Source organism: Megascapheus bottae, chromosome 7, assembly GCF_031878675.1.
Source record: "Megascapheus bottae isolate mThoBot1 chromosome 7, mThoBot2.hap1, whole genome shotgun sequence".
Lineage (NCBI taxonomy): Eukaryota > Metazoa > Chordata > Mammalia > Rodentia > Geomyidae > Megascapheus > Megascapheus bottae.
Genome location: NC_143515.1, coordinates 3,590,366 through 3,595,095, shown reverse-complemented (window position 1 = coordinate 3,595,095; position 4,730 = coordinate 3,590,366). Strand labels below are relative to the sequence as shown.

General features: G+C 38.0%; 1 pseudogene; it reads right to left on the bottom strand.

Annotated features, from left to right (window-relative positions):
- Positions 1–3,901: 3,901 nt before the first annotated feature.
- On the bottom strand, positions 3,902–4,730 carry LOC150060185 (MICOS complex subunit Mic26 pseudogene; annotated as a pseudogene).

Sequence of the window (4,730 nt, the reverse complement as noted above, 5' to 3'; positions counted from 1 at the left end):
ATATATAAGAATCTATATAATGCAACATTATGTCAATAGAGTATATATCCCATCATAGATTTTTTTTTTGCCAGTCTAGTGGGGACAGAACTCAGGGCCAGAGCACTGTCCTTGGGCTTTCTCAAGGCTAGAACTCTACCACTTGAGCCACACTACTTCCGGCTTTTTGCTATATATGTGGTACCGAGGAATCGAACCTGGGTCTTCATGCATACTAGGCAAGCACTCTTACCATTAGGCCAAACTTCCGGCCCCCCATCATAGATTTTTATATCTATGTACTTAAATTTATATCTCTAAGACAGTGTCAATAACCTTAGGTTTTCAAAAGAAAACCCTCTTATTTCCATGTCCTGAAGTTCATTTCAAGGAGAAGCACAGAAATGGTGTGACAAAGAGTGAACCAATTTCAACAGTGAAACCCACCAGGCACTATATTAGAAGTGAACTATACAACATGGGGGTAAGGAAAGCCAGGAGGAGAAAACTAGCAGAGAATGAGAAAGGGGATGACACTGTCATCCCCTGACCTGACTTATGGAACTGTAACCCCTCTGTATATCACCTTTACAATAATTTTTTTTTTTAGGTCTCGCAGACTCTCCTCAGAGCTCAGCCATTTATGTACTATCTTTAAGAGGTTGTTTTTAGAGAAGCCTAAGTAGGTTCAGCATGAAAAGTTAGAAAAATACATTCAATGCAAATACTAATCTCCTAATATCATCATTCACAACAGCTAAAATATGTAAGTAACAAAGGTACCCACCAACAGTAGATTTTAACTAGAAGTAATGTATAGACATAATAGAATCCACTCAGCCTTAGAACACCTGCCATAATATGGATGAGCCTGGAGGTCCTGAGTGGACAAAGGCAGTCACAAATGATTACTGAAAGTAGTCCAACTTATAGAGACACAGGGCAAAATGATAGTTGCTGGGGTGAGGGGAAGGGAGCCTTAGTATTTGATGTTCACAGATGCAGTTTGGCAAAACAAAAAGACTTGGAGATGCTGGTTGGGCAACATCACTGTAGTGAACACTTAAAATCTTCTGTCATGTGAATGTTATTACAGTGTGTGTGTGTGTGTGTGTGTGTGTGTGTGTGAGAGAGAGAGAGAGAGAGAGAGAGAGAGAGAGAGAGAGAGAGAGAGAGAGAGAGAGAGAGAGAGGAGGGGAGGAAGGGGGAATAAAAGAGAAACAGAGATAGACACAAGGAAAGAAGTAGAGACAGACAAATACCACGACTTCAAACTGAGGGAGAACTATCGAGAAAAAAGATGTCTCCGCCAACTGCTTTTCTAAATCTTTATTTATTTACTCATCCCCTTAGACAAAGGAAATAAAATCGGAATTCCAAAATAACAAATGAAATTATGTTAAAAATAAATAAAGGATTTTTCTCTACCTGTGCAAGTGGACATGTGAAGAAATAAATACCTATAAATAGCTAAGAAATTTAAGAGATAACTTTTTTCATGATTAATTTAGCTTTGGTTTTTCCTTAGAATATTTAATTATCATTGTATTTAATGAGTGGCTTTCCTACATTTGGTGTTAATATTTCTCCTTTGTTAACATGTACTTTTAACACTTAAAATGTGCAAGTCTGTATATTCAAACTTAACATGACTTCTTATATGCTTCCAGTCTAATTTGGTTGTTTTGAGAAGTAACTAAGGTTAGAAACACACAAAGAAATGGGGCCAGGAGTTTGGCCTAGTGGTAGAGTGCTTGCCTAGCATTCACAAAGACCTGGGTTCCATTCCTCGGTACCATATACCTAGAAAAAAGACAGAAGAGGTGCTGTGGCTCAAGTGGTAGAACTCTGCCCTTGAGAAAGTCCAAGGACAGTGCTCAGGCCCTGAGTTCAAGCCCAGGACTGGCAAAAAAAAAAACAAAAACGTGAAGAAATGCTTTGAAAATAACCAAGTATTGACTAAATACAAGGTAAAAAATTGTTTTTCATATCACTTACACTTTTAATTTTGAAAACATCAGGTGGAAACCTGGAAAATAAAACATGGTGTTGTGTTTAAAGCTTAATAAATTCCTTTAATGAATCCCCAGAGGTGCTGAACTTTGAGGACTTCAACTAAATAATCATTACAATAATTCATTTACAGAAATATGCAGATAGTCTGAACACAAAATAAAATGGAGGGTTCTAAAAGTATCTATACAAGAAGTGAACCACCAATAAACATTTTATTGGGCGGGGAGGGAGCCATTTTCCAAACAACTTGCAGCTACCCTCATTATCCTTCATTCCATACTACAAAAACAAAACAGCTTTACTGAACCACATGCTCCTGTCCTTATGTGATGCCTCATCTAAGACAAAGAAGATGCTCAAATGGAGACAAACACTCACTGATTAAGTCCTGAAGCCAGAAACCAGCCTTTTCACCTTTTAGTTGGTTGCCTCAGGCATTTTATCATAGCCATGGAAAGCTGTCCTATACATATACCAACGAACTGTCACGATAACCATGATTACCTGAGGAATCATGCTGGCATTTTTCTAAGGGTAAACTTCACAGTTTGTGTGAAGTTAAAAGTTGTCAATGATATTGTGCAGAACAAGTAGAGAATACAGCTCAGTAGTAGAGCATTTACCTATGAAATACAGAGTCCTGTATTTGTGTCTAACATCCAAAGCCTGGAGTGGGGGAAGCCTTCAGAGAGGGAGAAATGGAAAAGGAGAAAGAGGGAGGGAAGAAGAGAGTTCAACCACCCACATAGTTATTGTTATGATCAGTCGTACAAAGAGTTAACCTTAGGTAAGTATATTAACTCAAAATATATTTAATTTATAGCATTTAAGGTTATTTATTAGGGATATATTTATGTAGTTAATATATCACTGACATATAATGTATATATTATACATAGAAATAGGTATATAAATAAATATACCTTGTACACACAATGTATCAGATTATTTCAACTTATACACATTATCAATTTAGGAAATGACAAAATTATAAAAGATAATACCTAGATGATATCAGAAAATTACAGAATAAATCAAAATAGGAGTGTTGATACGTGAAAGATAGAACAAAGAGGAAAATATAAAAATTTAAAACAAAAGTTATATTCCAGGTTCCAGGTGTTAGATACCATTTGGAAAACTGTCAGTAATAGAATAATGAGCAAAATAATAATAAGAAAATTATCCTTATACTGCTAGAACAGAGTTAGTTCTAGGCATAGCTTAGTTTTTGCCAGAGACAGTGGCCTAATACTTGAATTGTATCTAAATTCAGTAGGCATGAGAATACATGTGCACAGCATAGGGTGTCTACGAGTGCAGCTCATGGCAGAGACGCTGAAGTTGGAGGGACTGTGGATGGGGGTGGGGAGTGTCCCAAAGTTCACCATGTTTTCCTAAGTCAATTAATACCTGGTAATACATGAATATTTTCCTACTGAACCTAGTTACAGATTGATGCAAGACAGCCCGATGTTGGAATCTGTGTGTGTGTGTGTGTGTGTGTGTGTGTGTGTGTGTGTGTGTGTGTGTGTGTTGGTGCTTGACATAGGGCCTGGGCTGTCTCTCAGCTCCTTTCACTGAAGGTTAACACTCTACCACTTGAGCCACAGCTCCACTTCCAGCTTTTTGGTGGTGGTTCATGGAGATAGAGTCTCATGGACTTCTTTTGCCCAGGCTAGCTTTGAACTGAGATCCTCAGATCTCAGCCTCCTGAGTAGCTGGAATTGCAAATGTGAGCTACCTGCTCCTTTCTCCCATCTGTTAACAAGGTATGCATCTACAATATTATTATGTGTATGATTACAATATGCACATTAACATTTTTTTGTTTTTAAATTTAGGTTTTAATTAGGTACATAAATAGCAACTTGAGAACCAGATGTTCTAAGGCTTGTGCATTATTATCTCTAAGTGAAAAGATTCAGATTAGTCCACTTGAAGTATGGCATCAACCAAGATAATAAAGGCGGCTTGGTATAGATTTTCCTGAAGAAGAAAGCCAGTTTACTATATTCAGTACTGACATCTCTGCCATTTTTTTTTCTGTAGAAATACTGATTTACTGTCTGCAGTTTCCAATGTTTACCTATAACTGATAAATTGGCAGAGTATGGAATTTTCTACTTATTTTCAGGTGAATTCTTCACATTTCCTGGCTTATGAAAATGTTCCTTCCACAAATCTTCTGCAACTATGTATCCTCTCAGACCCCAGTCATAAACTCCCCACTGACCGGGGCAAATGCAATAGCTTGTTGTGGATAATAGATAGAAAGCAGGTGGATATACTAGCTTCCTCATTTTTGAGCCTCTAGTAAAGAGGAGTCCAACAAATCCAGCAAAACCAATAACACCAAGTCTTGGAAAAAATCCAGGAGGTGCATTTTGGAGATAATCATAGCTATCTAATCCCCAATGAATCAAACGTAGAACCTTGGGCTTAGTTTCGCAGTATCTCTCCTGACACCAACTTGTATATGGTTCGAACTGCTGTCGAAGCTCTGAGATGTTTTCTTCAAGTTGGGTTCGTGGTTTCTCCACATATTTAAAATGAGTCTCAGGAGTTGAGTCGAGTGAAAGCTCATCGATCTTCATATTTTTGTGAGGCAAATCCTTTTTTGGTGCTGGTGCTGGTGCTGGTGCTGGTGCTGCTGCATAGACTTTGAAGGTAAGCAGGCTTAGGCTGGCCGGCACCATGGACCTTTGAATTATCTTGAACTTGTCGCTGGAAGC